This window comes from Gorilla gorilla, chromosome 16 (assembly GCF_029281585.2).
Source record: "Gorilla gorilla gorilla isolate KB3781 chromosome 16, NHGRI_mGorGor1-v2.1_pri, whole genome shotgun sequence".
Taxonomy (NCBI): Eukaryota; Metazoa; Chordata; class Mammalia; order Primates; family Hominidae; genus Gorilla; species Gorilla gorilla.
Genome location: NC_073240.2, coordinates 22,705,794 through 22,717,325, shown reverse-complemented (window position 1 = coordinate 22,717,325; position 11,532 = coordinate 22,705,794).

Sequence of the window (11,532 nt, the reverse complement as noted above, 5' to 3'; positions counted from 1 at the left end):
TAATAGGTGAAGAAATCGGTGAACTTACTTGCATACCAAGTTGATACTTGAGTAACCATCTGAAAGTGGTACTTGATAATTTTTACCATTATTTTTAGGATGTGTATCTCATTTATTTATGGCCCACAAGTTTCCCCCAAATTAGTACAGAAACATCACTGACAAAATTACTTATGTACGTTTGTACTTGTTTTCACAGCTCCTTGGAAAACTCTGTGTTCGGAATATCTCTAAAAACATAGAAAACACTACAGTGGTTTAGAAATTACTAATTTTACTTGTAAGTCATTCATAAACCTTGCCTATGAAATGACTTCTTAAATATTTAGTTGATAGACTGCTACAGGTAATAGGGACTTAGCAAGCTCTTTTATATGCTAAAGGAGCATCTATCAGATTAAGTTAGAACTTTTGCAGTCTGCCACATATTGAGATGGCACTAGGTGCAATAGCAGGGATAGATTTTGTTGGTGAGAGGTCTCATGCCTTGAGATCTGTGGTGGTGTTTAAAATGGTGGCCAGCCAGACCAAGGATGTAGTATCTCATAGTCCCCAACTAAAGGCTGGCTTTCCACTTTAGGTGATATTTTTCTAATTAGAAAAATATTATAACTCATTTATTGTTTGACAATTATAGATTGAAATTTCCTAATTCTAACTTTTAAGTGGCTCTTCGGTTTCAGTGCTCTATGTTGTTTGTTGTTGGTTTTGGATGGCATTACATATTATATGTTCTAGAAACATGTAATCCTAAATTTACCCTCTTGAATATGATCCCTGGATGATATTTTTATCATAAATGCAGAATAATCAAATACATTTTAAGCAAGTAAGTGTCCTCCATCAATTCCATATTCCAGACTTGGGAGGATGTACAGTTGCTGTTGTGTGATCAAACATGTCTCTGTGTAGTTCCAGCAAATCAAGCTGAGCTTCAAAAAAGTTTGAGTCTTAGTTTTGTGAAAGTGATTTATTCTTAAAAAAAAAAAAAAGAAAGAAAAAAAGAAAAAGAAAAAAGATAAGAAAAAGGAGTAAAGCGACCACTCCTCCTTGTCAAATGTGCTAAATATCATTTTAGGAGAAGAAAGTGGATTTATTGTATCTCCCTTAAGATTGTGAGGGAGTGTGGATACAGTAGAATGAGCCAATAGTTTCTTTATAATAAATACGGTCTGCAATAAATTATTTCACTAGCTCTAAAACCTTTCCCTAGATTTTAGTGGGGAGTTGGTTTCTGTTAATATCTTTGGGTGCTGTGGTGGTAAATGCTACATTATAAACGGTGGCATGTATTTACAGTTACAGTATTGTGTGTACACTTTTTAATGGTAAACTTAAGCTGAATGTGTAATGGATTTGTGTATAGTTTTACATATTTGGAAGCATTTTAAAAATAGGTTTTAACCTTACATAAAATTACTTTTATACTTCTGTTAACATTTTCTTCTGTGCCTTTTGGGTAATTTAATTTCTGTTATGAATTTCTGGTGCCTATGAGCTAGCTATCACCTACCTGAGAGTTGCTTAGAGGTGAAGTTACTGTTTCTAAAAACACATCACTGTGACATCTTTCTATCCTCATATTTTCAAGCTTGCCTCTTTTCTGTTCTTTGTGGATGTAACTTAAGTGATTGTGTTATTCATAAAGATTTAGAAATTTCAATATTCCCAACACTCTGACTATGTTTCTGATTTTATAACAGTAGCCATTTTTGAATATCAGATGTTTGGCCTGTTCTATATGAATAAAGTTTAGTTATAAAATATTATAAAAATAAGTAAATAGAACATTAATAATAAAAAAAGATTTTCTGTATCTTAAGATTATATTTTCAGAAAACAGAAACAATCTTACCTCTTCCTTCCCTATATGGATTTCTTTTATTTCTTTGTCTTGTGTAATTGATCTGGCTAGGCAGTTACACATAATGTTTTCAGCATTTGTAATTTTACATCAAATCCATCCATTGTAGCACATTGACTGCTACTTTTCAACTTGTAAACCTGGACATTTATTACTACTCTTCCTCCAGTACAGGAGTCCATGGCCCGGTGTAGGCCCTACTGTGCCACAGTCCAGGGCACGGCTGGGCACAGGTTCTCTCGTGCAAGAGTCCGCAGCTCTGCGGAGCAAGAGTTCTCCAGTGCCTTAGACCAGGGTGAGGCAGGGGTGAGGCTCCTTCAGTAGCTCAGTCCAGGACGCAGCCCTGCGAGGGTCCTCCTGTGCAGGAGTACACGATGCTGCGGGGTCCTACTGTGCCTTAGTCCAGGACGCCAGGGGGCTGGGTCCTCTGCTGCCATAGTCCAGGATGCGAGGGGCTGGGTCCTCTGGTGCCATAGTCCAGGATGCGAGGGGCTGGGTCCTCTGGTGCCATAGTCCAGGATGCGAGGGGCTGGGTCCTCTGGTGCCATAGTCCAGGATGCGAGGGGCTGGGTCCTCTGGTGCCATAGTGCAGGCTGGCGGGAGCTGGGTCCTCTGGTGCCATAGTCCAGGGTGCAGTGGAACAGGAGTCCTGTGGAGCAGCAGTCCAGGGCGCGATGGGGCGTGGATCCTCAGGTGCCGCAGTCCAGGGCGCGATGGGGCGTGGATCCTCAGGTGCCGCAGTCCAGAACACTGCAGGACGGGATTCCTGCCTTGCTATATCCAGGGTGCCGCGGGGCGGGGGTTCTCTTTTGCAGGAGTCCAGGACGTGGTGGAGCAGGAGTCCTCCGTGTAGGTGTCCTCCGGTGCTGGAGTCCAGAGCTCAGTGAGGCTGGGTCCTCCCGTGCCATAGTGTAGGGCATGGCGGGACAGGGATCCTGCCCTGCGATAGTCCAGTGCTTGAGTCCGCAGTAAGGCAATGGTCCTCCAGTGCTGGAGTTCACTGTGTGGTGGGGTCGGGGTCCTTCGGTGACTTAGTCCAGGGCGTGCCAGAGCGGGGGTCCACAGTTCCCATAGTGAGGATCCTGGAGGAGGGTGGTTCCTGCCTTGCTGTAGTCCGGGGAGCAGGGGGCAGGGGTTCTCTCTTGTCAGAGTCTCTGGCGCGATGGGGGTGGCCTGGGGGTTTTCCTATGCGATAGCCCACTGGGGGGTGAAGCCGGGTCCTCCCGTGCCTTTCTCCAGGGCGCAGGGGGGTGAGGGTCTTCGGTGGTGGAGTCCGTGGAGCAGCAGGACGGGGGTCCTGCAGTGCCATATTCCAGGCTGCGGCGGAGTGGGGGACCTGTCCTGCAGTGGTCCAGGGCATGCGGGAATGGTGGTCCTCCTGTGCCATAGTCCAACGCGCAGCGGGGCGGGGGGTCACCTCGTCCTGCAGTCCACCAACCACGAGGCCCGGTTGCTGCTGTGCCTCAGTCCAGTGCGCGGTGGGACGGCGGTCCTGCTGCGCTGTAGTGCAGGACGCGGTGGCGCAGGGGTAGTCCAGAGAGCGCCGTCGCAGGGGGTCCTCCAGTGCTGGAATCCAGTGCAAGGCGGGTCAGGGGTCTTACCGTGCCGAAGTCGGTGGCAGGGGTCCTCCCGTGCCATAGTCTAGGGGGCGACGGGGCAGGGTTCTCTAGTGCAGGTGTCCAGGGTGTGGCAGGGCAGGAGTCCTCTGGTGCAGGAGTCCAGAACCTAGCCGAGGAGTCCTCCAATGCCAGAGGCCAGGGCTCTGCGGGGCCCGGTTCCCCCGTGCCAGAGTGTAGGGCGTGTTCAGGCGAGGGTCTTGGCGTGCAGTAGTCCAGGGTGCGGTGGGGCAGGGGTAGTCCAGACCTCCATGGCGGGGGTCCCTCTGTGCAGGAGCCCAGTGCCCGGCGGATCGGGGGTCCTTCCGTGCTGTAGTCCAGGGCACGGCAAGGTGTGGGTCCTCTGGCGCCCTAGTTCGGGGGCAGCGAGTCAGAGGTTCTCCCGTGTCTTGGTCTAGGGCGTGGAAGGACTAGGGTCCTGGAGTCCACGCGGTAGCACAAGTTGCCCCAGGACCAGGTCCTCTGGAACCACAGTCCAGGGCACTGAGGGGCAGGAGTAGTTCAGGGCGAGCCAGGGCCCAGGTCCTCGGGAGCCAGAGTCCAGGGTGTGGAGGGGTGGGGGTTCTGCAGTGCACAGTCCAGGACACCGCGGGGCGGGGCAGAGCGGGGATCCTCCGGTGCCTTAGTCCAGGGCTGAGCCGCGGGAGAGGTCCTTCAGTAGCCTAGTCTAGCGCATGGCGTTGCAGGTGTCCTCCAGTGCCTGAGGCCACGGCAGGTCGCGGGTCCCACTGTGCTCTAGTTCAGGATGGAGCAGGTCTGAGGTCTTCTGTTGCCTCAGTCTAGGGCGCTGGAGAGCGGGGATCCTCTGGTGCCAGAGTCAATGGATCCACCGGTCAGGGTCCTCCCATGTCTTAGCCCTGGGAGGAGAGAGGCGGGGGTCCTTCTTTGCCCTAGTCCAAGGCACTGTGAGGCCCCGCTCCTGCATTCTTAACTGTCTGTGCCTCTGCCGCGGCGGGGGAAAACTGCACCATCTCAGGCAAGCCTAACGGAGCAGCTGTCCTTAAAAGATTCCCAGTTGAGTGTGGTTCGGAGCAGGCCTGAGAAGTGTGCCCTTAGATGGCTTCAAGGGCTCTGGGCAGTGTTTAAGGAATCCAGCTGACCTCAGTTACTCCGAGCCCTTTTCCACTCAGCAGAACTTCTGGCCACCGGGTCCTCTATCTGCGGAGCCCTTCTATCATCCCAGATCCCCACAGGGTGGACTCCGTCTCATCCTCACAATCTCAGCTCAGGCCTTATTCATCACGGCATTCCTGGCACCAGGCCTGGCCCATGAGAAATGGGTCAGATTAAGAGCTAAATGTGTTTCCATGGTCACTTGTTTTCTTCAGGCCTCCTTTCTTTGTGCCAGCATCTTTGGGTTTTGGTTAAAGTTTTCAGCAGCTGCATGAAGTTCCATTTTTCTTACCAAGTAAGAGACATAGCTTCATGAAAACAAAGGCAGGACGCTTGTGACCAGAGAACTCCCAGTCCTCTCCCTGCATAGGAAAACTGGACTTCTCCAGAGGGCTCCAGCTCCTGGGCAAATCTCTAGGGCCACTTAATTGGGCTGTCCCCCACCTTTGTTTCTGGTTTTGAAGGGGCGGAAGTTGGGAATCCTTTCTAAGTCTCTACACATGGAGCCCTTCTTTGGTCGGAAAGTCTTGACATATACCAGGATTGTCATTGACCTTTCAGAGCCTTCAAGAATCCTGAGCTGCTTTGGCTTCTGTTCCTGGAAGAGAGGCCACTGAACTGCTCTGGAGCTGGAGTTCAAGTTCAAATATTCATCACTGTTACTAAGCCTTTACATAGCATGTGATTTCTTTCCGGCAGGCTCATGGTCACTTAGGTTTGCTTGTATGTAGATGGAGTGGTCTGCATCCTCACTCAGGTAACACCCCCAGCCTTTCATGCTGAGATTGGCCATTTTATTTGTAACTCACTGTACAATCCATTTGCTCTTCCAGTGTCCCTTAGAAGGATGCAGAGTGTTCTGTAGAATGCCGTAGAGACCTGGGTTTAGGGAAAATATTTGACCCAAAGTCCGCCAACTCACATGAGTATCTCCCCATGACTTGTACCATGCTAGTCTCTGGGTATATAGCAAATGAAACCGTGCCTGAGCAGATGTTACAAACACCCTCCCCTGAGATACTCCAGGGCTGCTTTATTCAAGCAAAACAGTGTGCTCTAATAAGCTCAGAGCTGAGAGGAACAAGTTTTCATTCCAGCTTTCTCAAAAACTCCCTTTGTGACTTTAGGCCTAATAATAACACTACCTAGGTAGTGAACACCTCTGTGCCAAGAAATATCATGATCATTGCCTGAGTTGTAATTCTCACAGTAGTCCTGCAGGACAGCTGCTATTACTGCTTATTATGCAGATGGGCAACCTGAGGCTCAGATGGAGTTAAGTGGCTTAATTGGTAGCAATAGAGCCAGGATTTGAACCCAGGGCTGCCTGATCACCAAATAAAATTGTACTCAACATGATGCACTTAACTTTTCTGGCCTCATTTCTCTCATCTGTGAAAATGCATATTTCAGACGTTTGTAATATTTTACCTGTGATCGAAAGAGTTACCAGCCCTTCCTTGATCACCCATGGTGAGACCCATGAGCCCCTGAATATAATTATAGAAAACATTTGGAGAGGGATGGAGAGAGACAAGATCATGCCTCCTTTGATAATGTCAAATTTTCAGTGCACGAAGCCATACATAGTGCAGTTTTCTAGCTTCCCTTTCACACATGGCGTTGAAGAAAGTAAACTAAGCAACTCAGCTAACACTGGGAATGCAGCAGAAGCCATCGAGTTCAGTGCTGGGAGACAGTTGCCATGATATTCCAAGATGGACACCAGGATCACAGTCGATGACTATGCCCTCCCTTGAAGATGGTGGCTTGCCTCTCTTTCTGTAAGCACATGTCATGTCATAACAATATTAAACAATTAAAAGTAACGTCCCCATCTTCTTCTACACTGCCTTTGAATTATTATTTTAGATCTGCCAAAATAAATTGCAAACTCATTAACAAGAAATGGGGGTGCCTTCATCCCTGCCTTCCTGAGTAGTCTATTCACCCAAAGACAAAAGGGTGACCAGCCTCCATCTGGGATATTCAAAGACATAGTCACCCTGCCATGCAGCCTGAGGCTGGCGAAGGTCCAATCCCCTTTTTAAGAAGCTTGTTGGATGAGCTTCATAAACATACAACCACAAAGGAAAGGCACAGCCGATGTGAGCGAGGCTGATAAGATGGGCATTTTGTCTGCTTCAAGGTTAGAATGCAACTTGTCTGTCAAAATGTGGTTATCTGACCTCCACAATGCTGCAGTCCAGCTAAATCCTGCAAATATTCATCCACCATTTACTATGGATAAAACAATAATGTGCTGTGGGGAATCCAATTACACACACACACACACCCAAAAGTGCACACACACACACACCCAAAAGTGCACACACACATGCATGCACACACACTGCTCCTGCTGTCTCAGAGGTTCCATGCTGGCAAGGCAGAAGTGCAAACATTAGCAGGTAAGTCCACTAGCAGGAGGAATGTGATAAGTAGATCCAACAGGGTACAACACAGTATGATAGAAGCAAACAAGGTAGAAATGAGTTCTGACTCCCTTTCACTTATGAAACTGATTATGGAATAGTGTATGAAAGGCTTGCCTGAATGAATCTCATATTTTCCAAGTGTTTTCTATCCCAGTGATTGGAACTTTTATTCATTTATACCATTGTCCAAAAGGAAAATACAGGAGATTTTCCTAAGACCATCCTCTGTCTTATCGCTCATATGATATCCCCAAACATCACCAAGCCCCACCCACTTTTACCTACTCGGTTTCTCTCCAGTTGCTCTGTTTTCTCCATATGCACTAGTGACACCTTGGCTACATGAAGACCACCAGCAGCAGCCGGGACAACCAGCACCCTGTGGAACTGCATAGGGTGCATAGAATACGTCCTCCGTTCAGTCGGCTTGGGTCAGCTTAGGTCATGGGCCACCTGGACTGACAGCAGTTTCCACAGAAATGCCTCAAGATGATAGAATAATCCAAATCTTTTGCATGGGGCATGGTGTGGCTATCTGAGAAAATCCTGGCTTTTATAGGAAGGAGAAAGAAGAATGCTTCTTGAGGGGAAGAAACCAACAGAAATGTGCCTCAGGGAAATGTCACCAGAGGAGAGTGAGCTGTAATGAGTATTTTGGCAGATTGCATGTTTCTTGTGGTTCTTGTGTTCCTTGGCCCTGCACAGAGCTACCATTTACTCATTTGACAAATATTTGAGTAGTAGACTCCAGGGTTCAATAGTGAGCAAAAATGCACAGAATTTCTTCTCTAGTGGAGCTGAGAGTCTAACAGAAAGAGGTGATGTTAGTCACAGAATTATGTAATAAGGGAAAGTTCAGCAGACCCAGGGGTGCTGCAAGAGCCTGGGAAGGTGGACTGACCCCAAGAGGGAGGCAGGAAAGGTTGCCCCCGGGAAGCAGCACTTGAGCTAAAATCAGGGAGAAAACTAGGCAAAGACACAGCATTCAGGAGGAGGTAGAAGCTGGCCCATGAGGATGGTGGTGTGGAGAGGTGAACCAATACCCAGGTCTTGGATTTATTGTTGAGCTGCTGAATTAACCAGTGCTGGCTCTCTCCCAACCTCTGCACTTCTTGTTTTGCAAGGTTTTTTTTTTATTTAAAAGCTAGTATGAGTTGGGATCTGTTGCTTCTCTGAGACCCCATCCTGTGAGGTAGACAGGGGGCCTCACTGTACTCTGGGGGAGCTAAAGATGGAGAAGAGTTTTAGAGTGCCTGGAGAAGAGGCCCTTTAATAGGTCATTTAAGAAGAGGGTGCTACCGCTAGACTGCCCAGATTCACTTTCTGGCTTTGTGACCTTGGGCTCTCTGTGTCTGTTTTCCAATCTGAACAATGGAATAATGATAGTATCTGCCTCTGCCTGCAAGACCCTGTCCTATCAGACCAACTACCTTTTCACTAGAACTCTCTTCCTGCACTGTACCCCAACTGGACCCTCATTAACACTTAAAATGGGCATGTTCCCTTTTCTAGATTTTGCTCCAGACATTTCCCTCATCAGAATTAACTTTGGTCCATCTCCCTCTATTGGAATTCAACCCATTCTCCAGAAATCAGTTCAAATTTTATCACCAGAATGCCTCTCTCAATTACACCAAGCCTCTTTTATACTTTGTGCCATTTCTGCCATGATTTCTTATGTTTTCCTTTTTCACTACATATTGGTACAGGTACATATGATCTCCACTTCCACTGAAATGTGAGGTTACTGCGGGCAGTCCCTATGGGTATAGTCATATCCCAAGAGTCCTGGGCAGAGGGTCCCCCTCTTGCACCCAGGTTGGAGTGCAGTGGTGCAACCAGAGCTTACTGCAGCCTTGACCTCCTGGGTTCAAATGATCCTCTCACCTTAGCCTTTCCAGTAGCTGGTATGAAAAGGCGAGCACCACCATGCTTGGCTAATTTTCATATTTTTTGTAGAGATAGGGTTCCACCATGTTGCCTTGTTTGGTCTCAAAGTTCTGAGCTCAAGCAATCCACCTGCCTCAGCCTCTCAACATCCTGGAATGACAGCATGAGCTACCACACCTGGCCAAATGCCGAATACTTTAGTCATATATGCCTGACACTTCAGGGCATGCAGAACTGCCTCGCTTACTTTTCTTTTGACTCAGTTTATAAATTTTCTTAATTTAAATTTTAATTTCAACATGTGTACATCTTTGAAATAAATAAAATAATCTCTTTGAATGTTTGGCATAATGTAGAAGAAATTGACAAATGGATATCTTTACTTCATTTTCCATCTCAAAATGTGGTAGAAATATGCTCCCCTAAAGTGATCCCAGTTATTACATAGCCATCTTGCTGTGGTTAATGTAGAATCTTTTTGCAATATCACATGCATGACAGGGCACATCCAAAAAACATTTAAGTGAAGATAATACTAGATTCTTGAAAGTATCTAGACACTTAAGAGCAGGCAGTGATGATGTTAATTAACAGTAACAATGTCGAGGGACTGGCTTTTGCCCTTCCCTAATAAACATAAAGAGCATAGAAACTCGGCAAATTTGCTCTTATTTTCTTCATTATTTGGTTGTTGAATCAGTAAATGCTTTCCACAGGGGTCATCTTGTTAGTCATCTTGTCATTTTGCTGTGTCCCTTCTTCATCCTTGCACTTTTTCCTTTCTCCCATTTTGGCATGTATTGAGAGGAGTGTTATGTTGATGGAATGCCATGTCCTGACTTGCCATTTGATTAGAACTTCCCTCAATTTTTAAAATGCTTCTTGATATGGTTTGGATTTGTGCACCCCCCAATCCCCAATCTGATGTGGAATTGTAATTGCCAGTGTTGGAGGAGAGGCTTAGTAGAAGGTGTTTGCATCATGGAGGTGGTTTCTAATGGTTTAGCCTCATCCCCCTAGTGCTGTCTGATGATAAAGTTCTCCTAAGACCTGCTTGTTTAAAAAGTGTATAGCACCTCCCCTGACTCGTTTCAGCCATGTGAATATGTGCTTGCTTCCTTTTCACCTTCTGCCATGATTGTAAGTTTCCTGAGGCCTCCCTATAAGCGTAAGTCTGTACAGCCCACAGAACTGTGAGCCAATTCAATCTCTTTTCTTTTTCAATTACCTATTCTCAGGTATGTCTTTATAGCGTGTGAGACAGACTAATACACTCATCCTCAGAAAGCATTCAATTTAGCTGTGTCTAAAGGTATGCCAGCTGTCCTGGGACATTATCTTAGCCAATCATTCTTCCTCCTCAGCAAGATCTATTTGCCTATCACAGCTTGACCACAGTTCCTACCATACCTGTCTGTAACAAGTAGCCTATAACATCTGGAGGGATTTCATTGAAATCACAGAGGTTCCTTGGTTCTTTACTTTGTTAGCAGGCATTAGGAAAGCACATCAACTTTCTTATTTAATAAAGTGCCTGTTGCTTTGAAAAATTGCCCAAAAGAAGAAAAGAGAGGGTTACTTAAAGGTATCACTATAGGCATGGCATGCTGGTTCACACCTGTAATCCCAGTACTTTGGGAGGCTGAGGAGAGAGGATCACTTGAGTCCAGAAGTTCAATACCAGCCTAGGTGACATGGCAAAACCCCATCTCTACAAAATGAAACAAAACAAATAAAACAAAACAAAATAGAAAAAATATTCAGGCATGGTGGCGTGTGCTTGTATTCCCAGTTACTCAAGAGACTGAGGTGGGAGAATCACGGAGCCCAGGGAGGTTGAGGCTGCAGTGAGCCATGATCATGCTACTCCACACCAATCTGAGTGACAGAGCAAGACCCTGTCTCAAAAAAAAAAAAAAAAAGGTATCACTATACTATCTGTAACTGTTCTTAATTAGGATAACTAGGTTTTTTCCAACAGTGGAAACTCCAAACAGACTAAATTGTTGTACATCAAGGTGAATTGTCATAGTTAATTCCTTTGCTTGCAACTGCCCAATAAATGGATGAGGACTCACTTCACCAATAAATAAGAAAGGTGAACAGCACATGGGGCCTGTAGATGCCTTTTGCAGGGCCCTCTTTTAATCTTCCTAAAGTTGCAATTTGCATATTTCTGTAGATGGGCACATCATAGAAGCTGTCATCCTAGATCAGAGCCTGGAGAGAGAGATACAAGTGTCATGCTTAAATCTGCAGAGTAGGAACAAGCCCAGAGAAATCAAGATGATTAAGCAGAGAGTTTCCATACTGGAGATAAACCAGCTGTGTAAAAAATCATGCTTATTGAACAAAAAAGCATTGCACCACCGAAATAACTGCTTTAACTAAGAAGTAAAGAACTGACACCCCAACAGAGCACAGAGAGCCACACAGACAGGAGCTGCATTTCAAACAAGGTCATTGCTGTTGTCCCCACTCTGAGTTAAGTGTCTCTGCTTCACCCTTCCTTACCAAAGTTCTGCTTGATCATCCTTTTGTTTTGTTTTGTTTTGTTTTTTGTACTTCCCTTCTTTGAGAAAATATAAACCAAAATTTTACATAAAACAGG